Source organism: Ambystoma mexicanum, unplaced genomic scaffold, assembly GCF_040938575.1.
Source record: "Ambystoma mexicanum isolate Mex_15411 unplaced genomic scaffold, UKY_AmexF1_1 Mex_scaf3, whole genome shotgun sequence".
Classification (NCBI taxonomy): Eukaryota; Metazoa; Chordata; class Amphibia; order Caudata; family Ambystomatidae; genus Ambystoma; species Ambystoma mexicanum.
Genome location: NW_027182444.1, coordinates 11,002,532 through 11,028,954, shown reverse-complemented (window position 1 = coordinate 11,028,954; position 26,423 = coordinate 11,002,532).

Genomic DNA, 26,423 nt, shown 5'->3' with positions numbered 1-26,423 from the left:
TATAGCATGAGATGTGATATCCAATTCCTTCCCATTCCAATCCTGAGACCCTTCCTATAGCATGAGATGTGATATCTCAATGCTTATACCAAACCTGAGAGCCTACCTATAACATGAGATGTGATATCCAAGTCCATCCCATTCCAATCCTTAGACCCTTCCTACAGCATGCGATGTGATATCTCAATGATTCTAATACCAAACCAGAGACTCTTCCTATAACATGAGATGGGATATCCAACTCCTTCCCATTCCAATCCTGAGCCGCTTCCGATAGCAGAGATGTGATATCTCAATGCTTATACCAAACCTGAGACCCTTCCTATAACATGAGATGTGATATCCAACTCCTTCCCGTTCCAAACCTGAGACACTAACTATAGCATATGTGATATCCAACTCCTTCCCATTCCAAACATGAGACCCTTCCTATAGCAAGAAAGTAATATCCAACTCCTACCCATTCCAATCCTGAGACCCTTCCTATAGCAAGAGATGTGATATCCAAATCCTTCCCATTCCAATCCTGAGACTCTTCCTATAGCATGAGAAGGGATATCCAACTCCTTCCCAATCCAATCCTGAGACCCTTCCGATAGCAGCGACGTGATATCTCAATGCTTCTACCAAACCTGAGACCCTTCCTTTAGCATGAGATGTGATATCCAAATCCTTCACATTCCAATCCTGAGACCCTTCCTTTAGCATGAGATGTGATATCTCAATGCTTATACCAAATCTGAGACCCTTCCTATAGCATGAGATGTGATATCCAATTCCTTCCCATTCCAATCCTGAGACCCTTCCTATAGCATGAGATGTGATATCTCAATGCTTATACCAAACCTGAGAGCCTACCTATAGCATGAGATGTGATATCCAAGTCCATCCCATTCCAATCCTTTGACCCTTCCTACAGCATGCGATGTGATATCTCAATGATTCTACCAAACCAGAGACTCTTCCTATAACATGAGATGGGATATCCAACTCCTTCCCATTCCAATCCTGAGCCGCTTCCGATAGCAGAGATGTGATATCTCAATGCTTATACCAAAAGCTGAGACCCTTCCTATAACATGAGATGTGATATCCAACTCCTTCCCGTTCCAAACCTGAGACACTAACTATAGCATATGTGATATCCAACTCCTTCCCATTCCAAACATGAGACCCTTCCTATAGCAAGAAAGTAATATCCAACTCCTACCCATTCCAATCCTGAGACCCTTCCTATAGCAAGAGATGTGATATTCAAATACTTCCCATTCCAATCCTGAGACCCTTCCTATAACATGAGATGTGATATCCAACTCCTTCCCATTCCAACCTGAGACACTTCCTATAGCATAAGAAGGGATATCCAACTCCTTCCCAATCCAATCCTGAGACCCTTCCGATAGCAGGGATGTGATATCTCAATGCTTATACCAAACCTGAGACCCTTCCTATGGCATGAGATGTGATATCCAACTCCTTCCCAATCCAATCCTGAGACCCTTCCGATAGCAGAGACGTGATATCTCAATGCTTCTACCAAACCTGAGACCCTTCCTTTAGCATGAGATGTGATATCCAAATCCTTCACATTCCAATCCTGAGACCCTTCCTATAGCATGAGATGTGATATCTCAATGCTTCTAATACCAAACCTGAGATCCTTCCTATAACATGAGATGTGATATCCAATTCCTTCCCATTCCAAACCTGAGACCCTTCCTATTGGATGAGATGTGATATCCAACTCCTTCCCATTCCAACCCTGAGACCCTTCCTATAGCATGAGATGTGATGTCTCAATGCTTCTAATACCAAACCTGAGATCCTTCCTATAACATGAGATGTGATATCCAACTCCTTCCCGTTCCAAACCTGAGACACTAACTATAGCATATGTGATATCCAACTCCTTTCCATTCCAAACATGAGACCCTTCCTATAGCAAGAAAGTAATATCCAACTCCTACCCATTCCAATCCTGAGACCCTTCCTATAGCAAGAGATGTGATATCCAAATCCTTCCCATTCCAATCCTGAGACTCTTCCTATAGCATGAGTAGGGATATCCAACTCCTTCCCAATCCAATCCTGAGACCCTTCCGATAGCAGCGTCGTGATATCTCAATGCTTCTACCAAACCTGAGACCCTTCCTTTAGCATGAGATGTGATATCCAAATCCTTCACATTCCAATCCTGAGACCCTTCCTTTAGCATGAGAAGTGATATCTCAATGCTTATACCAAATCTGAGACCCTTCCTATAGCATGAGATGTGATATCCAATTCCTTCCCATTCCAATCCTGAGACCCTTCCTATAGCATGAGATGTGATATCTCAATGCTTATACCAAACCTGAGAGCCTACCTATAGCATGAGATGTGATATCCAAGTCCATCCCATTCCAATCCTTTGACCCTTCCTACAGCATGCGATGTGATATCTCAATGATTCTACCAAACCAGAGACTCTTCCTATAACATGAGATGGGATATCCAACTCCTTCCCATTCCAATCCTGAGCCGCTTCCGATAGCAGAGATGTGATATCTCAATGCTTATACCAAACCTGAGACCCTTCCTATAACATGAGATGTGATATCCAACTCCTTCCCGTTCCAAACCTGAGACACTAACTATAGCATATGTGATATCCAACTCCTTCCCATTCCAAACATGAGACCCTTCCTATAGCAAGAAAGTAATATCCAACTCCTACCCATTCCAATCCTGAGACCCTTCCTATAGCAAGAGATGTGATATTCAAATCCTTCCCATTCCAATCCTGAGACCCTTCCTATAACATGAGATGTGATATCCAACTCCTTCCCATTCCAACCTGAGACACTTCCTATAGCATAAGAAGGGATATCCAACTCCTTCCCAATCCAATCCTGAGACCCTTCCGATAGCAGAGATGTGATATCTCAATGCTTATACCAAACCTGAGACCCTTCCTATGGCATGAGATGTGATATCCAACTCCTTCCCAATCCAATCCTGAGACCCTTCCGATAGTAGAGACGTGATATCTCAATGCTTCTACCAAACCTGAGACCCTTCCTTTAGCATGAGATGTGATATCCAAATCCTTCACATTCCAATCCTGAGACCCTTCCTATAGCATGAGATGTGATATCTCAATGCTTCTAATACCAAACCTGAGATCCTTCCTATAACATGAGATGTGATATCCAATTCCTTCCCATTCCAAACCTGAGACCCTTCCTATTGGATGAGATGTGATATCCAACTCCTTCCCATTCCAACCCTGAGACCCTTCCTATAGCATGAGATGTGATGTCTCAATGCTTCTAATACCAAACCTGAGATCCTTCCTATAACATGAGATGTGATATCCAACTCCTTCCATTCCAATCCTGAGACCCGTCCTATAGCATGAGATGTGATATCTCAATGCTTATACCAAACCTGAGACCCTTCCTATAGCATGAGATGTGATATCCAACTGCTTCCCATTCCAATCCTGAGACCCTTCCTATAGCATGAGATGTGATATCTCAATGCTTCTAATACCAAACCTGAGATCCTTCCTCTAACATGAAATGTGATATCCAACTCCTTCCCTTTCCAAACCTAAGAGCCTATCTATAGCATGAGATGTGATATCCAAGTCCTTCCCATTCCAACCCTTAGACCCTTCCTACAGCATGCAATATGATATCTCAATGATTCTAATAACAAACCTGAGACCCGTCCTATAACATGAGATGGGATATCCAACTCCTTCCCATTCCAATCCTGAGACACTTCCGATAGCAGAGATGTGATATCTCAATGCTTATACCAAACCTGAGACCCTTCCTATAACCTGAGATGTGATATCCAAATCCTTCCCGTTCCAAACCTGAGACCCTTCCTTTAGCATGAGATGTGATATCCAGCACCTTCCCATTCCAATCCTGAGACACTTCCTATAGCATGAGATGTGATATCTCAATGCTTCTAATATCAAAACTGAGACCCTCCCTATAGCATGATATGTGATATCTAAGTCCTTCCCATTCCAATCCTGAGACCCTCCCTATAGCATGAGATGTGATATCCAACTCCTTCCCATTCCAATCCTGAGACCCTTCCTATAGCATGAGATATGATATCTCAATACTTCTAATACCAAACGTGAGATCCTTCCGATAACATGAGATGTGATATCCAAATCCTTCCCCTTCCAATCCTGAGACCCTCCCTTTAGCATGAGATGTGATATCCAACTCCTTCCTATTCCAATCCTGAGACTCTTCTGATAGCATGAGATGTGATATCTCAATGCTTCTAATACCAAACCTGAGATCCTTCCGATAGCATGAGATGTGATATCTCAATGCTTCTAATACCAAACCTGAGATCCTTCCTATAACATGAGATGTGATATCCAAATCCTTCCCCTTCCAAACCTGAGACCCTCCCTTTAGCATGAGATGTGATATCCAACTCCTTCCCATTCCATTCCTGAGACCCTTCTGATAGCATGAGATGTGATATCTCAATGCCTCTAATACCAAACCTGAGATCCTACCTCTAACATGAAATGTGATATCCAACTATTTCCCCTTCCAAACCTGAGAGCCTTCCTATAGCATGAGATGTGATATCCAAGTCCTCCCCATTCCAATCCTGAGACCCTTCCTATAGCTTGAGATGTGATATCCAACTCCTTCCCGTTCCAATTCTGAGACTCTTCCTATACTATGAGACTTGATATCTCAATGCTTCTAATACAAACGTGAGACCCGTAATATAACATGAGATGTGATATCCAAATGCTTCCCCTTCCAAACCTTAGACCCTTCCTTTATCATGAGATGTGATATCCAACTCCTTCCCATTCCAATCCTGAGACCCTTCCGATATCATGAAATGTGATATCTCAAAGCTTCTAATATCAAACTTGAGACCCTCCCTATAGCATGAGATGTGATATCCAAGTCCTTCCCATTCCAATCCTGAGACCCTTCCTATAGCTTGAGGTGTGATATCCAACTCCTTCCCATTCCAATTCTGAGACCCTTCTTATACCATGAGACTTGATATCTCAATGCTTCTAATACCAAACCTGAGACCCGTCCTATAACATGAGATGTGATATCCAAATCCTTCCCCTTCCAAACCTTAGACCCTTCCTTTATCATGAGATGTGATATCCAACTCCTTCCCATTCCAATCCTGAGACCCTTCCGATATCATGAGATTTGTTATCTCAATGCTTCTAATATCAAACTTGAGACCCTCCCTATAGCATGAGATGTGACATCCAAGTCCTTCCCATTCCAATCCTGAGACCCTTCCTATAACATGAGATGTGATATCCAACTCCTTCCCATTCCAACATGAGACACTTCCTATAGCATGAGAAGGGATATCTAACTCCTTCCCAATCCAATCCTGAGACCCTTCCGATAGCAGAGATGTGATATCTGAATGCTTATACCAAACCTGAGACCCTTCCTATGGCATGAGATGTGATATCCAACTCCTTGCCATTCAAATCCTGAGACCCTTCCTATAGCATGAGATGTGATATCTCTATGCTTCTAATACCAAACCTGAGACCCTTCCTATAACATGAGATGGGAAATCCAACTCCTTCCCATTTCAATCCTGAGACCCTTCCGATAGCAGAGATGTGATATCTCAATGCTTATACCAAACCTGAGAACCTTCCTATGGCCTGAGATGTCATATACAACTCCTTCCCATTCCAATCCTGAGACCCTTCCTTTAGCATGAGATGTGATATCTCAATGCTTATACCAAATCTGAGACCCTTCCTATAGCATGAGATGTGATATCCAATTCCTTCCCATTCCAATCCTGAGACCCTTCCTATAGCATGAGATGTGATATCTCAATGCTTATACCAAACCTGAGAGCCTACCTATAGCATGAGATGTGATATCCAAGTCCATCCCATTCCAATCCTTAGACCCTTCCTACAGCATGCAATGTGATATCTCAATGATTCTAATACCAAACCAGAGACTCTTCCTATAACATGAGATGGGATATCCAACTCCTTCCCATTCCAATCCTGAGCCGCTTCCGATAGCAGAGATGTGATATCTCAATGCTTATACCAAACCTGAGACCCTTCCTATAACATGAGATGTGATATCCAACTCCTTCCCGTTCCAAACCTGAGACACTAACTATAGCATATGTGATATCCAACTCCTTCCCATTCCAAACATGAGACACTTCCTATAGCAAGAAAGTAATATCCAACTCCTACCCATTCCAATCCTGAGACCCTTCCTATAGCAAGAGATGTGATATCCAAATCCTTCCCATTCCAATCCTGAGACCCTTCCTATAACATGAGATGTGATATCCAACTCCTTCCCATTCCAACCTGAGACACTTCCTATAGCATGAGAAGGGATATCCAACTCCTTCCCAATCCAATCCTGAGACCCTTCCGATAGCAGAGATGTGATATCTCAATGCTTATACCAAACCTGAGACCCTTCCTATGGCATGAGATGTGATATCCAACTCCTTCCCAATCCAATCCTGAGACCCTTCCGATAGCAGAGACGTGATATCTCAATGCTTCTACCAAACCTGAGACCCTTCCTTTAGCATGAGATGTGATATTCAAATCCTTCACATTCCAATCCTGAGACCCTTCCTATAGCATGAGATGTGATATCTCAATGCTTCTAATACCAAACCTGAGATCCTTCCTATAACATGAGATGTGATATCCAATTCCTTCCCATTCCAACCCTGAGACCCTTCCTATAGCATGAGATGTGATATCCAACTGCTTCCCATTCCAACCCTGAGACCCTTCGTATAGCATGAGATGTGATGTCTCAATGCTTCTAATACCAAACCTGAGATCCTTCCTATAACATGAGATGTGATATCCAACTCCTTCCATTCCAATCCTGAGACCCGTCCTATAGCATGAGATGTGATATCTCAATGCTTATACCAAACCTGAGACCCTTCCTATAGCATGAGATGTGATATCCAACTGCTTCCCATTCCAATCCTGAGACCCTTCCTATAGCATGAGATGTGATATCTCAATGATTCTAATAACAAACCTGAGACCCGTCCTATAACATGAGATGGGATATCCAACTCCTTCCCATTCCAACCCTTAGACCCTTCCTACAGCATGCAATATGATATCTCAATGATTCTAATAACAAACCTGAGACCCGTCCTATAACATGAGATGGGATATCCAACTCCTTCCCATTCCAATCCTGAGACACTTCCGATAGCAGAGATGTGATATCTCAATGCTTATACCAAACCTGAGACCCTTCCTATAACATGAGATATGATATCCAAATCCTTCCCGTTCCAAACCTGAGACCCTTCCTTTAGCATGAGATGTGATATCCAGCACCTTCCCATTCCAATCCTGAGACACTTCCTACAGCATGAGATGTGATATCTCAATGCTTCTAATATCAAAACTGAGACCCTCCCTATAGCATGATATGTGATATCTAAGTCCTTCCCATTCCAATCCTGAGACCCTCCCTATAGCATGAGATGTGATATCCAACTCCTTCCCATTCCAATCCTGAGACCCTTCCTATAGCATGAGATATGATATCTCAATACTTCTAATACCAAACGTGCGATCCTTCCGATAACATGAGATGTGATATCCAAATCCTTCCCCTTCCAATCCTGAGACCCTCCCTTTAGCATGAGATGTGATATCCAACTCCTTCCTATTCCAATCCTGAGACTCTTCTGATAGCATGAGATGTGATATCTCAATGCTTCTAATACCAAACCTGAGATCCTTCCGATAGCATGAGATGTGATATCTCAATGCTTCTAATACCAAACCTGAGATCCTTCCTATAACATGAGATGTGATATCCAAATCCTTCCCCTTCCAAACCTGAGACCCTCCCTTTAGCATGAGATGTGATATCCAACTCCTTCCCATTCCATTCCTGAGACCCTTCTGATAGCATGAGATGTGATATCTCAATGCCTCTAATACCAAACCTGAGATCCTACCTCTAACATGAAATGTGATATCCAACTCTTTCCCCTTCCAAACCTGAGAGCCTTCCTATAGCATGAGATGTGATATCCAAGTCCTTCCCATTCCAATCCTGAGACCCTTCCTATAACTTGAGATGTGATATCCAACTCCTTCCCATTCCAATTCTGAGACCCTTCCTATACTATGAGACTTGATATCTCAATGCTTCTAATACAAACGTGAGACCCGTAATATAACATGAGATGTGATATCCAAATCCTTCCCCTTCCAAACCTTAGACCCTTCCTTTATTATGAGATGTGATATCCAACTCCTTCCCATTCCAATCCTGAGACCCTTCCTATAGCATGAGATGTGATATCTCAATGCTTCTAATACCAAACCTGAGACCCTTCCTATAACATGAGATGGGAATATCCAACTCCTTCCCATTCCAATCCTGAGACCCTTCCGATAGCAGAGATGTGATATCTCAATGCTTATACCAAACCTGAGATCCTTCCTATAACATGAGATGTGATATCCAACTCCTTCCCATTCCAATCCTGAGACACTTCCTATAGCATGAGATGTGATATCTCACTGCTTATACCAAACCTGAGACCCTTCCCATAGCATGAGATGTGATATCCAACTCCTTCCCATTCCAATCCTCAGACCCTTCCTATAGCATGAGATGTGATATCTCAATGCTTCTAATATCAAACTTGAGACCCTACCTATAGTATGAGATGTGATATCCAAGTCCTTCCCATTACAATCCTGAGACACTTCCTATAGCATGAGATGTGATATCCAACTCCTTCCCATTCCAATCCTGAGACCCTTCCTATAGCATGAGATATGATATCTCAATACTTCTAATACCAAACGTGAGATCCTTCCGATAACATGAGATGTGATATCCAAATCCTTCCCCTTCCAAACCTGAGACCCTCCCTTTAGCATGAGATGTGATATCCAACTCCTTCCCATTCCAATCCTGAGACCCTTCTGATAGCATGAGATGTGATATCTCAATGCTTCTAATACCAAACCTGAGATCCTTCCGATAGCATGAGATGTGATATCTCAATGCTTCTAATACCAAACCTGAGATCCTTCCTATAACATGAGATGTGATATCCAAATCCTTCCCCTTCCAAACCTGAGACCCTCCCTTTAGCATGAGATGTGATATCCAACTCCTTCCCATTCCATTCCCGAGACCCTTCTGATAGCATGAGATGTGATATCTCAATGCCTCTAATACCAAACCTGAGATCCTACCTCTAACATGAAATGTGATATCCAACTCTTTCCCCTTCCAAACCTGAGAGCCTTCCTATAGCATGAGATCTGATATCCAAGTCCTTCCCAATCCAATCCTGATACCCTTCCTATTGCTTGAGATGTGATATCCAACTCCTTCCCATTCCAATTCTGAGACCCTTCCTATACTCTGAGACTTGATATCTCAATGCTTCTAATACCAAACCTGAGACCCGTAATATAACATGAGATGTGATATCCAAATCCTTCCCCTTCCAAACCTTAGACCCTTCCTTTATCATGAGATGTGATATCCAACTCCTTCCCATTGCAATCCTGAGACCCTTCCGATATCATGAGATGTGATATCTCAAAGCTTCTAATATCAAACTTGAGACCCTCCCTATAGCATGAGATGTGATATCCAAGTCCTTCCCATTCCAATCCTGAGACCCTTCCTATAGCATGAGATGTGATATCTCAATGCTTCTAATACCAAACCTGAGACCCTTCCTATTACATGAGATGGGAATATCCAACTCCTTCCCATTCCAATCCTGAGACCCTTCCGATAGCAGAGATGTGATATCTCAATGCTTATACCAAACCTGAGACCCTTCGTATGGCATGAGATGTGATATCCAACTCCTTGCCATTCAAATCCTGAGACCCTTCCTATAGCATGAGAAGGGATATCCAACTCCTTCCCAATCCAATCCTGAGACCCTTCCGATAGCAGAGACGTGATATCTCAATGCTTCTACCAAACCTGAGACCCTTCCTTTAGCATGAGATGTGATATCCAAATCCTTCACATTCCAATCCTGAGACCCTTCCTATAGCATGGGATGTGATATCTCAATGCTTCTAATACCAAACCTGAGATCCTTCCTATAACATGAGATGTGATATCCAATTCCTTCCCATTCCAAACCTGAGACCCTTCCTATTGGATGAGTTGTGATATCCAACTCCTTCCCATTCCAACCCTGAGACCCTTCCTATAGCATGAGATGTGATGTCTCAATGATTCTAATACCAAACCTGAGATCCTTCCTATAACATGAGATGTGATATCCAACTCCTTCCATTCCAATCCTGAGACCCGTCCTATAGCATGAGATGTGATATCGCAATGCTTATACAAAACCTGAGACCCTTCCTATAGCATGAGATGTGATATCCAACTACTTCCCATTCCAATCCTGAGACCCTTCCTATAGCATGAGATGTGATATCTCAATGCTTCTAATACCAAACCTGAGATCCTTCCTCTAACATGAAATGTGATATCCAACTCCTTCCCTTTCCAAACCTAAGAGCCTATCTATAGCATGAGATGTAATATACAGGTCCTTCCTATTCCAATCCTTAGACCCTTCATACAGCATGCAATATGATATCTCAATGATTCTAATAACAAACCTGAGACCCGTCCTATAGCATGAGATATGATATCCAAGTCCTTCCCATTCCAATCCTGAGACCCTTCCTATAACATGAAATGTGATATCCAACTCCTTCCCATTCCAACCTGAGACCCTTCCTATAGCATGAGATGGGATATCCAACTTCTTCAAAATCCAATACTGATACCCTTCCGATAGCATGAGATGTGATATCCCAATGCTTCTACCAAACCTGAGACCCATACTATGGCATGAGATGTGATATCAAACTCCTTCCCATTCCAATCCTGAGACCCTTCCTATAGCTTGAGGTGTGATATCCAACTCCTTCCCATTCCAATTCTGAGACCCTTCTTATACCATGAGACTTGATATCTCAATGCTTCTAATACCAAACCTGAGACCCGTCCTATAACATGAGATGTGATATCCAAATCCTTCCCCTTCCAAACCTTAGACCCTTCCTTTATCATGAGATGTGGTATCCAACTCCTTCCCATTCCAATCCTGAGACCCTTCCGATATCATGAGATTTGTTATCTCTATGCTTCTAATACCAAACCTGAGACCCTTCCTATAACATGAGATGGGATATCCAACTCCTTCCCATTCCAATCCTGAGACCCTTCCGATAGCAGAGATGTGATATCTCAATGCTTATACCAAACCTGAGACCCTTCCTATGGCCTGAGATGTCATACACAACTCCTTCCCATTCCAATCCTGAGACCCTTCCTTTAGCATGAGATGTGATATCTCAATGCTTATACCAAATCTGAGACCCTTCCTATAGCATGAGATGTGATATCCAAATCCTTCCCATTCCAATCCTGAGACCCTTCCTATAGCATGAGATGTGATATCTCAATGCTTATACCAAACCTGAGAGCCTACCTATAGCATGAGATGTGATATCCAAGTCCATCCCATTCCAATCCTTAGACCCTTCCTACAGCATGCGATGTGATATCTCAATGATTCTAATACCAAACCAGAGACTCTTACTATAACATGAGATGTGATATCCAACTCCTTCCCATTCCAATCCTGAGCCGCTTCCGATAGCAGAGATGTGATATCTCAATGCTTATACCAAACCTGAGACCCTTCCTATAACATGAGATGTGATATCCAACTCCTTCCCGTTCCAAACCTGAGACACTAACTATAGCATATGTGATATCCAATTCCTTCCCATTCCAAACATGAGACCCTTCCTATAGCAAGAAAGTAATATCCAACTCCTACCCGTTCCAATCCTGAGACCCTTCCTATAGCAAGAGATGTGATATCCAAATCCTTCCCATTCCAATCCTGAGACCCTTCCTATAACATGAGATGTGATATCCAACTCCTTCCCATTCCAACCTGAGACACTTCCTATAGCATGAGAAGGGATATCCAACTCCTTCCCAATCCAATCCTGAGACCCTTCCGATAGCAGAGATGTGATATCTCAATGCTTATACCAAACCTGAGACCCTTCCTTTAGCATGAGATGTGATATTTAAATCCTTCACATTCCAATCCTGAGACCCTTCCTATAGCATGGGATGTGATATCTCAATGCTTCTAATACCAAACCTGAGATCCTTCCTATAACATGAGATGTGATATCCAATTCCTTCCCATTCCAAACCTGAGACCCTTCCTATTGGATGAGTTGTGATATCCAACTCCTTCCCATTCCAACCCTGGGACCCTTCCTATAGCATGAGATGTGATGTCTCAATGATTCTAATACCAAACCTGAGATCCTTCCTATAACATGAGATGTGATATCCAACTCCTTCCATTCCAATCCTGAGACCCGTCCTATAGCATGAGATGTGATATCGCAATGCTTATACGAAACCTGAGACCCTTCATATAGCATGAGATGTGATATCCAACTACTTCCCATTCCAATCCTGAGACCCTTCCTATAGCATGAGATGTGATATCTCAATGCTTCTAATACCAAACCTGAGATCCTTCCTCTAACATGAAATGTGATATCCAACTCCTTCCCTTTCCAAACCTAAGAGCCTATCTATAGCATGAGATGTGATATCCAGGTCCTTCCTATTCCAATCCTTAGACCGTTCCTACAGCATGCAATATGATATCTCAATGATTCTAATAACAAACCTGAGACCCGTCCTATAGCATGAGATATGATATCCAAGTCCTTCCCATTCCAATCCTGAGACCCTTCCTATAACATGAAATGTGATATCCAACTCCTTCCCATTCCAACCTGAGACCCTTCCTATAGCATGAGATGGGATATCCAACTTCTTCAAAATCCAATACTGATACCCTTCCGATAGCATGAGATGTGATATCCCAATGCTTCTACCAAACCTGAGACCCATACTATGGCATGAGATGTGATATCAAACTCCTTCCCATTCCAATCCTGAGACCCTTCCTATAGCTTGAGGTGTGATATCCAACTCCTTCCCATTCCAATTCTGAGACCCTTCTTATACCATGAGACTTGATATCTCAATGCTTCTAATACCAAACCTGAGACCCGTCCTATAACATGAGATGTGATATCCAAATCCTTCCCCTTCCAAACCTTAGACCCTTCCTTTATCATGAGATGTGGTATCCAACTCCTTCCCATTCCAATCCTGAGACCCTTCCGATATCATGAGATTTGTTATCTCTATGCTTCTAATACCAAACCTGAGACCCTTCCTATAACATGAGATGGGATATCCAACTCCTTCCCATTCCAATTCTGAGACCCTTCCGATAGCAGAGATGTGATATCTCAATGCTTATACCAAACCTGAGACCCTTCCTATGGCCTGAGATGTCATACACAACTCCTTCCCATTCCAATCCTGAGACCCTTCCTTTAGCATGAGATGTGATATCTCAATGCTTATACCAAATCTGAGACCCTTCCTATAGCATGAGATGTGATATCCAAATCCTTCCCATTCCAATCCTGAGACCCTTCCTATAGCATGAGATGTGATATCTCAATGCTTATACCAAACCTGAGAGCCTACCTATAGCATGAGATGTGATATCCAAGTCCATCCCATTCCAATCCTTAGACCCTTCCTACAGCATGCGATGTGATATCTCAATGCTTATACCAAACCTGAGACCCTTCCTATAACATGAGATGTGATATCCAACTCCTTCCCGTTCCAAACCTGAGACACTAACTATAGCATATGTGATATCCAACTCCTTCCCATTCCAAACATGAGACCCTTCCTATAGCAAGAAAGTAATATCCAACTCCTACCCATTCCAATCCTGAGACCCTTCCTATAGCAAGAGATGTGATATCCAAATCCTTCCCATTCCAATCCTGAGACCCTTCCTATAACATGAGATGTGATATCCAACTCCTTCCCATTCCAACCTGAGACACTTCCTATAGCATGAGAAGGGATATCCAACTCCTTCCCAATCCAATCCTGAGACCCTTCCGATAGCAGAGATGTGATATCTCAATGCTTATACCAAACCTGAGACCCTTCCTATGGCATGAGATGTGATATCCAACTCCTTGCCATTCAAATCCTGAGACCCTTCCTATAGCATGAGAAGGGATATCCAACTCCTTCCCAATCCAATCCTGCGACCCTTTCGATAGCAGAGACGTGATATCTCAATGCTTCTACCAAACCTGAGACCCTTCCTTTAGCATGAGATGTGATATCCAAATCCTTCACATTCCAATCCTGAGACCCTTCCTATAGCATGAGATGTGATATCTCAATGCTTCTAATACCAAACCTAAGAGCCTATCTATAGCATGAGATGTGATATCCAAGTCCTTCCCATTCCAATCCTTAGACCCTTCCTACAGCATGCAATATGATATCTCAATGATTCTAATAACAAACCTGAGACCCGTCCTATAGCATGAGATATGATATCCAAGTCCTTCCCATTCCAATCCTGAGACCCTTCCTATAACATGAAATGTGATATCCAACTCCTTCCCATTCCAACCTGAGACCCTTCCTATAGCATGAGATGGGATATCCAACTTCTTCAAAATCCAATACTGATACCCTTCCGATAGCATGAGATGTGATATCCCAATGCTTCTACCAAACCTGAGACCCATACTATGGCATGAGATGTGATATCAAACTCCTTCCCATTCCAATCCTGAGACCCTTCCTATAGCTTGAGGTGTGATATCCAACTCCTTCCCATTCCAATTCTGAGACCCTTCTTATACCATGAGACTTGATATCTCAATGCTTCTAATACCAAACCTGAACCCGTCCTATAACATGAGATGTGATATCCAAATCCTTCCCCTTCCAAACCTTAGACCCTTCCTTTATCATGAGATGTGATATCCAACTCCTTCCCATTCCAATCCTGAGACCCTTCCGATATCATGAGATTTGTTATCTCAATGCTTCTAATATCAAACTTGAGACCCTCCCTATAGCATGAGATGTGACATCCAAGTCCTTCCCATTCCAATCCTGAGACCCTTCCTATAGCATGAGATGTGATATCTCTATGCTTCTAATACCAAACCTGAGATCCTTCCTATAACATGAGATGGGATATCCAACTCCTTCCCATTCCAATCCTGAGACCTTTCCGATAGCAGAGATGTGATATCTCAATGCTTATACCAAACCTGAGAACCTTCCTATGGCCTGAGATGTCATATACAACTCCTTCCCATTCCAATCCTGAGACCCTTCCTTTAGCATGATATGTGATATCTCAATGCTTATACCAAATCTGAGACCCTTCCTATAGCATGAGATGTGATATCCAATTCCTTCCCATTCCAATCCTGAGACCCTTCCTATAGCATGAGATGTGATATCTCAATGCTTATACCAAACCTGAGAGCCTACCTATAGCATGAGATGTGATATCCAAGTCCATCCCATTCCAATCCTCAGACCCTTCCTACAACATGCAATGTGATATCTCAATTATTCTAATACCAAACCAGAGACTCTTCCTATAACATGAGATGGGATATCCAACTCCTTCCCATTCCAATCCTGAGCCGCTTCCGATAGCAGAGATGTGATATCTCAATGCTTATACCAAACCTGAGACCCTTCCTATAACATGAGATGTGATATCCAACTCCTTACCGTTCCAAACCTGAGACACTAACTATAGCATATGTGATATCCAACTCCTTCCCATTCCAAACATGAGACCCTTCCTATAGCAAGAAAGTAATATCCAACTCCTTCCCATTCCAATCCTGAGACCCTTCCTATAACATGAGATGTGATATCCAACTCCTTCCCATTCCAACCTGAGACACTTCCTATAGCATGAGAAGGGATATCCAACTCATTCCCAATCCAATCCTGAGACCCTTCCGATAGCAGAGATGTGATATCTCAATGCTTATACCAAACCTGAGACCCTTCCTATGGCATGAAATGTGATATCCAACTCCTTGCCATTCAAATCCTGAGACCCTTCCTATAGCATGAGAAGGGATATCCAACTCCTTCCCAATCCAATCCTGAGACCCTTCCGATAGCAGCGACGTGATATCTCAATGCTTCTACCAAACCTGAGACCCTTCCTTTAGCATGAGATGTGATATCCAAATCCTTCACATTCCAATCCTGAGACCCTTCCTATAGCATGAGATGTGATATCTCAATGCTTCTAATACCAAACCTGAGATCCTTCCTATAACATGAGATCTGATATCCAACTCCTTCCATTCCAATCCTGAGACCCTTCCTATAGCATGAGATGTGATATCTCAATGCTTATACCAAACCTGAGACCCTTCCTATAGCATGAGATGTGATATCCAACTCCTTCCCATTCCAATCCTGAGACCCTTCCTATAGCATGAGATGTGATATCTCAATGCTTCTAATACCAAACCTGAGATCCTTCCTCTAACATGAAATGTGAGATCCAACTCCTTCCCTTTCCAAACCTAAGAGCCTATCTATAGCATGAGATGTGATATCCAAGTCCTTCACATTCCAACCCTTAGACCCTTCCTACAGCATGCAATATGATATCTCAATGATTCCAATAACAAACCTGAGACCCGTCCTATAACATGAGATGGGATATCCAACTCCTTCCTATTCCAATCCTGAGACTCTTCTGATAGCATGAGATGTGATATCTCAATGCTTCTAATACCAAACCTGAGATCCTTCCGATAGCATGAGATGTGATATCTCAATGCTTCTAATACCAAACCTGAGATCCTTCCTATAACATGAGATGTGATATCCAAATCCTTCCCCTTCCAAACCTGAGACCCTCCCTTTAGCATGAGATGTGATATCCAACTGCTTCCCATTCCAATCCTGAGACCCTTCCTATAGCATGAGATGTGATATCTCAATGCTTCTAATACCAAACCTGAGATCCTTCCTCTAACATGAAATGTGATATTCAACTCCTTCCCTTTCCAAACCTAAGAGCCTATCTATACCATGAGATGTGATATCCAAGTCCTTCCCATTCCAACCCTTAGGCCCTTCCTACAGCATGCAATATGATATCTCAATGATTCTAATAACAAACCTGAGACCCGTCCTATAACATGAGATGGGATATCCAACTCCTTCCCATTCCAATCCTGAGACACTTCCGATAGCAGAGATGTGATATCTCAATGCTTATACCAAACCTGAGACCCTTCCTATAACATGAGATGTGATATCCAAACCCTTCCCGTTCCAAACCTGAGACCCTTCCTTTAGCATGAGATGTGATATCCAGCACCTTCCCATTCCAATCCTGAGACACTTCCTATAGCATGAGATGTGATATCTCAATGCTTCTAATATCAAAACTGAGACCCTCCCTATAGCATGATATGTGATATCTAAGTCCTTCCCATTCCAATCCTGAGACCCTCCCTATAGCATGAGATGTGATATCCAACTCCTTCCCATTCCAATCCTGAGACCCTTCCTATAGCATGAGATATGATATCTCAATACTTCTAATACCAAACGTGAGATCCTTCCGATAACATGAGATGTGATATCCAAATCCTTCCCCTTCCAATCCTGAGACCCTCCCTTTAGCATGAGATGCGATATCCAACTCCTTCCTATTCCAATCCTGAGACTCTTCTGATAGCATGAGATGTGATATCTCAATGCTTCTAATACCAAACCTGAGATCCTTCCGATAGCATGAGATGTGATATCTCAATGCTTCTAATACCAAACCTGAGATCCTTCCTATAACATGAGATGTGATATCCAAATCCTTCCCCTTCCAAACCTGAGACCCTCCCTTTAGCATGAGATGTGATATCCAACTCCTTCCCATTCCATTCCTGAGACCCTTCTGATAGCATGAGATGTGATATCTCAATGCCTCTAATACCAAACCTGAGATCCTACCTCTAACATGAAATGTGATATCCAACTCTTTCCCCTTCCAAACCTGAGAGCCTTCCTATAGCATGAGATGTGATATCCAAGTCCTTCCCATTCCAATCCTGAGACCCTTCCTATAGCTTGAGATGTGATATCCAACTCCTTCCCATTCCAATTGTGAGACCCTTCCTATACTATGAGACTTGATATCTCAATGCTTCTAATACAAACGTGAGACCCGTAATATAACATGAGATGTGATATCCAAATCCTTCCCCTTCCAAACCTTAGACCCTTCCTTTATCATGAGATGTGATATCCAACTCCTTCCCATTCCAATCCTGAGACCCTTCCGATATCATGAGATGTGATATCTCAAAGCTTCTAATATCAAACTTGAGACCCTCCCTATAGCATGAGATGTGATATTCAAGTCCTTCCCATTCCAATCCTGAGACCCTTCCTATAGCATGAGATGTGATATCTCAATGCTTCTAATACCAAACCTGAGACCCTTCCTATAACATGAGATGGGAATATCCAACTCCTTCCCATTCCAATCCTGAGACCCTTCCGGTAGCAGAGATGTGATATCTCAATGCTTATACCAAACCTGAGATCCTTCCTATAACATGAGATGTGATATCCAACTCCTTCCCTTCCAATCCTGAGACACTTCCTATAGCATGAGATGTGATATCTCACTGCTTATACCAAACCTGAGACCCTTCCCATAGCATGAGATGTGATATCCAACTCCTTCCCATTCCAATCCTCAGACCCTTCCTATAGCATGAGATGTGATATCTCAATGCTTCTAATATCAAACTTGAGACCCTACCTATAGCATGAGATGTGATATCCAAGTCCTTCCCATTACAATCCTGAGACACTTCCTATAACATGAGATGTGATATCCAACTCCTTCCCATTCCAATCCTGAGACCCTTCCTATAGCATGAGATATGATATCTCAATACTTCTAATACCAAACGTGAGATCCTTCCGATAACATGAGATGTGATATCCAAATCCTTCCCCTTCCAAACCTGAGACCCTCCCTTTAGCATGAGATGTGATATCCAACTCCTTCCCATTCCAATCCTGAGACCCTTCTGATAGCATGAGATGTGATATCTCAATGCTTCTAATACCAAACCTGAGATCCTTCCTATAACATGAGATGTGATATCCAAATCCTTTCCCTTCCAAACCTGAGACCCTCCCTTTAGCATGAGATGTGATATCCAACTCCTTCCCATTCCATTCCCGAGACCCTTCTGATAGCATGAGATGTCATATCTCAATGCCTCTAATACCAAACCTGAGATCCTACCTCTAACATGAAATGTGATATCCAACTCTTTCCCCTTCCAAACCTGAGAGCCTTCCTATAGCATGAGATGTGATATCCAAGTCCTTCCCATTCCAATCCTGAGACCCTTCCTATAGCTTGAGATGTGATATCCAACTCCTTCCCATTCCAATTCTGAGACCCTTCCTATACTCTGAGACTTGATATCTCAATGCTTCTAATACCAAACCTGAGACCCGTAATATAACATGAGATGTGATATCCAAATCCTTCCCCTTCCAAACCTTAGACCCTTCCTTTATCATGAGATGTGATATCCAACTCCTTCCCATTCCAATCCTGAGACCCTTCCGATATCATGAGATGTGATATCTCAAAGCTTCTAATATCATACTTGAGACCCTCCCTATAGCATGAGATGTGATATCCAAGTCCTTCCCATTCCAATCCTGAGACCCTTCCTATAGCATGAGATGTGATATCTCAATGCTTCTAATACCAAACCTGAGACCCTTCCTATTACATGAGATGGGAATATCCAACTCCTTCCCATTCCAATCCTGAGACCCTTCCGATAGCAGAGATGTGACATCTCAATGCTTATACCAAACCTGAGACCCTTCGTATGGCATGAGATGTGATATCCAACTCCTTGCCATTCAAATCCTGAGACCCTTCCTATAGCATGAGAAGGGATATCCAACTCCTTCCCAATCCAATCCTGAGACCCTTCCGATAGCAGAGACGTGATATCTCAATGCTTCTACCAAACCTGAGACCCTTCCTTTAGCATGAGATGTGATATCCAAATCCTTCACATTCCAATCCTGAGACCCTTCCTATAGCATGAGATGTGATCTCTCAATGCTTCTAATACCAAACCTGAGATCCTTCCTATAACATGAGATGTGATATCCAATTCCTTCCCATTCCAAACCTGAGACCCTTCCTATTGGATGAGTTGTGATATCCAACTCCTTCCCATTCCAACCCTGAGACCCTTCCTATAGCATGAGATGTGATGTCTCAATGATTCTAATACCAAACCTGAGATCCTTCCTATAACATGAGATGTGATATCCAACTCCTTCCATTCCAATCCTGAGACCCGTCCTATAGCATGAGATGTGATATCTCAATGCTTATACCAAACCTGAGACCCTTCCTATAGCATGAGATGTGATATCCAACTACTTCCCATTCCAATCCTGAGACCCTTCCTATAGCATGAGATGTGATATCTCAGTGCTTCTAATACCAAACCTGAGATCCTTCCTCTAACATGAAATGTGATATCCAACTCCTTCCCTTTCCAAACCTAAGAGCCTATCTATAGCATGAGATGTGATATCCAGGTCCTTCCTATTCCAATCCTTAGACCCTTCCTACAGCATGCAATATGATATCTCAATGATTCTAATAACAAACCTGAGACCCGTCCTATAGCATGAGATATGATATCCAAGTCCTTCCCATTCCAATCCTGAGACCCTTCCTATAACATGAAATGTGATATCCAACTCCTTCCCATTCCAACCTGAGACCCTTCCTATAGCATGAGATGGGATATCCAACTTCTTCGAAATCCAATACTGATACCCTTCCGATAGCATGAGATGTGATATCCCAATGCTTCTACCAAACCTGAGACCCATACTATGGCATGAGATGTGATATCAAACTCCTTCCCATTCCAATCCTGAGACCCTTCCTATAGCTTGAGGTGTGATATCCAACTCCTTCCCATTCCAATTCTGAGACCCTTCTCATACCATGAGACTTGATATCTCAATGCTTCTAATACCAAACCTGAGACCCGTCCTATAACATGAGATGTGATATCCAAATCCTTCCCCTTCCAAACCTTAGACCCTTCCTTTATCATGAGATGTGATATCCAACTCCTTCCCATTCCAATCCTGAGACCCTTCCGATATCATGAGATTTGTTATCTCAATGCTTCTAATATCAAACTTGAGACCCTCCCTATAGCATGAGATGTGACATCCAAGTCCTTCCCATTCCAATCCTGAGACCCTTCCTATAGCATGAGATGTGATATCTCTATGCTTCTAATACCAAACCTGAGATCCTTCTTATAACATGAGATGGGATATCCAACTCCTTCCCATTCCAATCCTGAGACCTTTCCGATAGCAGAGATGTGATATCTCAATGCTTATACCAAACCTGAGAACCTTCCTATGGCCTGAGATGTCATATACAAATCCTTCCCATTCCAATCCTGAGACCCTTCCTTTAGCATGATATGTGATATCTCAATGCTTATACCAAATCTGAGACCCTTCCTATAGCATGAGATGTGATATCCAATTCCTTCCCATTCCAATCCTGAGACCCTTCCTTTAGCATGATATGTGATATCTCAATGCTTATACCAAATCTGAGACCCTTCCTGTAGCATGAGATGTGATATCCAAGTCCATCCCATTCCAATCCTTAGACCCTTCCTACAACATGCAATGTGATATCTCAATTATTCTAATACCAAACCAGAGACTCTTCCTATAACATGAGATGGGATATCCAACTCCTTCCCATTCCAATCCTGAGCCGCTTCCGATAGCAGAGATGTGATATCTCAATGCTTATACCAAACCTGAGACCCTTCCTATAACATGAGATGTGATATCCAACTCCTTCCCGTTCCAAACCTGAGACACTAACTATAGCATATGTGATATACAACTCCTTCCCATTCCAAACATGAGACCCTTCCTATAGCAAGAAAGTAATATCCAACTCCTACCCATTCCAATCCTGAGACCCTTCCTATAGCAAGAGATGTGATATCCAAATCCTTCCCATTCCAATCCTGAGACCCTTCCTATAACATGAGATGTGATATCCAACTCCTTCCCATTCCAACCTGAGACACTTCCTATAACATGAGAAGGGATATCCAACTCCTTCCCAATCCAATCCTGAGACCCTTCCGATAGCAGAGATGTGATATCTCAATGCTTATACCAAACCTGAGACCCTTCCTATAGCATGAAAAGGGATATCCAACTCCTTCCCAATCCAATCCTGAGACCCTTCCAATAGCAGAGACGTTATATCTCAATGCTTCTACCAAACCTGAGACCCTTCCTTTAGCATGAGATGTGATATCCAAATCCTTCACATTCCAATCCTGAGACCCTTCCTATAGCATGAGATTTGATATCTCAATGCTTCTAATACCAAACCTGAGATCCTTCCTATAACATGAGATGTGATATCCAATTACTTCCCATTCCAAACCTGAGACCCTTCCTATTGGATGAGATGTGATATCCAACTCCTTCCCATTCCAACCCTGAGACCCTTCCTATAGCATGAGATGTGATGTCTCAATGCTTCTAATACCAAACCTGAGATCCTTCCTATAACATGAGATGTAATATCCAACTCCTTCCATTCCAATCCTGAGACCCGTCCTATAGCATGAGATGTGATATCTCAATGCTTATACCAAACCTGAGACCCTTCCTATAGCATGAGATGTGATATCCAACTCCTTCCCATTCCAATCCTGAGACCCTTCCTATAGCATGAGATGTGATATCTCAATGCTTCTAATACCAAACCTGAGATCCTTCCTCTAACATGAAATGTGATATCCAACTCCTTCCCTTTCCAAACCTAAGAGCCTATCTATAGCATGAGATGTGATATCCAAGTCCTTCACATTCCAACCCTTAGACCCTTCCTACAGCATGCAATATGATATCTCAATGATTCTAATAACAAACCTGAGACCCGTCCTATAACATGAGATGGGATATCCAACTCCTTCCCATGCCAATCCTGAGACACTTCCGATAGCAGAGATGTGATATCTCAATGTTTATACCAAACCTGAGACCCTTCCTATAACATGAGATGTGAAATTTAACTCCTTCCCGTTCCAAACCTGAGACCCTTCCTTTAGCATGAGATGTGATATCCTTCCCATTCCAATCCTGAGACACTTCCGATAGCATGAGATGTGATATCTCAATGCTTCTAATATCAAAACTGAGACCCTCCCTATAGCATGATATGTGATATCTAAGTCCTACACATTCCAATCCTGAGACCCTTCCTATAGCATGAGATGTGATATCTCAATGCTTCTACCAAACCTGAGACCCTTCCTTTAGCATGAGATGTGATATCCAACTCCTTCCCATTCCAATCCTGAGACCCTTCCTATAGCATGAGATGTGATATCTCAATACTTCTAATACCAAACCTGAGATCCTTCCGATAACATGAGATGTGATATCTCAATACTTCTAATACCAAACCTGAGATCCATCCTATAACATGAGATGTGATATCCAACTCCTTCCCTTTCCAAACCTAAGAGCCTATCTATAGCATGAGATGTGATATCCAGGTCCTTCCCATTCCAATCCTTAGACCCTTCCTACAGCATGCAATATGATATCTCAATGATTCTAATAACAAACCTGAGACCCGTCCTATAGCATGAGATATGATATCCAAGTCCTTCCCATTCCAATCCTGAGACCCTTCCTATAACATGAAATGTGATATCCAACTCCTTCCCATTCCAACCTGAGACCCTTCCTATAGCATGAGATGGGATATCCAACTTCTTCCAAATCCAATACTGATACCCTTCCGATAGCATGAGATGTGATATCCCAATGCTTCTACCAAACCTGAGACCCATACTATGGCATGAGATGTGATATCAAACTCCTTCCCATTCCAATCCTGAGACCCTTCCTATAGCTTGAGGTGTGATATCCAACTCCTTCCCATTCCAATTCTGAGACCCTTCGTATACCATGAGACTTGATATCTCAATGCTTCTAATACCAAACCTGAGACCCGTCCTATAACATGAGATGTGATATCCAAATCCTTCCCCTTCCAAACCTTAGACCCTTCCTTTATCATGAGATGTGATATCCAACTCCTTCCCATTCCAATCCTGAGACCCTTCCGATATCATGAGATTTGTTATCTCAATGCTTCTAATATCAAACTTGAGACCCTCCCTATAGCATGAGATGTGACATCCAAGTCCTTCCCATTCCAATCCTGAGACCCTTCCTATAGCATGAGATGTGATATCTCTATGCTTCTAATACCAAACCTGAGACCCTTCCTATAACATGAGATGGGATATCCAACTCCTTCCCATTCCAATCCTGAGACCTTTCCGATAGCAGAGATGTGATATCTCAATGCTTATACCAAACCTGAGAACCTTCCTATGGCCTGAGATGTCATATACAACTCCTTCCCATTCCAATCCTGAGACCCTTCCTTTAGCATGAGATGTGATATCTCAATGCTTATACCAAATCTGAGACCCTTCCTATAGCATGAGATGTGATATCCAATTCCTTCCCATTCCAATCCTGAGACCCTTCCTATAGCATGAGATGTGATATCTCAATGCTTATACCAAAACTGAGAGCCTACCTATAGCATGAGATGTGATATCCAAGTCCACCCCATTCCAATCCTTAGACCCTTCCTACAGCATGCGATGTGATATCTCAATGATTCTAATACCAAACCAGAGACTCTTCCTATAACATGAGATGGGATATCCAACTCCTTCCCATTCAAATCCTGAGCCGCTTCCGATAGCAGAGATGTGATATCTCAATGCTTATACCAAACCTGAGACCCTTCCTATAACATGAGATGTGATATCCAACTCCTTCCCGTTCCGAACCTGAGACACTAACTATAGCATATGTGATATCCAACTCCTTCCCATTCCAAACATGAGACCCTTCCTATAGCAAGAAAGTAATATCCAACTCCTACCCATTCCAATCCTGAGACCCTTCCTATAGCAAGAGATGTGATATCCAAATCCTTCCCATTCCAATCCTGAGACCCTTCCTATAACAAGAGATGTGATATCCAACTCCTTCCCATTCCAACCTGAGACACTTCCTATAGCATGAGAAGGGATATCCAACTCCTTCCCAATCCAATCCTGAGACCCTTCCGATAGCAGAGATGTGATATCTCAATGCTTAAACCAAACCTGAGACCCTTCCTGTGGCATGAGATGTGATATCCAACTCCTTGCCATTCAAATCCTGAGACCCTTCCTATAGCATGAAAAGGGATATCCAACTCCTTCCCAATCCAATCCTGAGACCCTTCCGATAGCAGAGACGTGATATCTCAATGCTTCTACCAAACCTGAGACCCTTCCTTTAGCATGAGATGTGATATCCAAATCCTTCACATTCCAATCCTGAGACCCTTCCTATAGCATGAGATGTGATATCTCAATGCTTCTAATACCAAACCTGAGATCCTTCCTATAACATGAGATGTGATATCCAATTCCTTCCCATTCCAAACCTGAGACCCTTCCTATTGGATGAGTTTTGATATCCAACTCCTTCCCATTCCAACCCTGAGACCCTTCCTATAGCATGAGATGTGATGTCTCAATGATTCTAATACCAAACCTGAGACCCTTCCTATAGCATGAGATGTGATATCCAACTCCTTCCCATTCCAACCTGAGACACTTCCTATAGCATGAGAAGGGATATCCAACTCCTTCCCAATCCAATCCTGAGACCCTTCCGATAGCAGAGATGTGATATCTCAATGCTTATACCAAACCTGAGACCCTTCCTATGGCATGAGATGTGATATCCAACTCCTTGCCATTCAAATCCTGAGACCCTTCCTATAGCATGAGAAGGGATATCCAACTCCTTCCCAATCCAATCCTGAGACCCTTCCGATAGCAGCGACGTGATATCTCAATGCTTCTACCAAACCTGAGACCCTTCCTTTAGCATGAGATGTGATATCCAAATCCTTCACATTCCAAACCTGAGACTCTTCCTTTAGCATGAGATGTGATATCTCAATGCTTATACCAAATCTGAGACCCTTCCTATAGCATGAGAAGGGATATCCAACTCCTTCCCAATCCAATCCTGAGACCCTTCCGATAGCAGAGATGTGATATCTCAATGCTTAAACCAAACCTGAGACCCTTCCTGTGGCATGAGATGTGATATCCAACTCCTTGCCATTCAAATCCTGAGACCCTTCCTATAGCATGAAAAGGGATATCCAACTCCTTCCCAATCCAATCCTGAGAC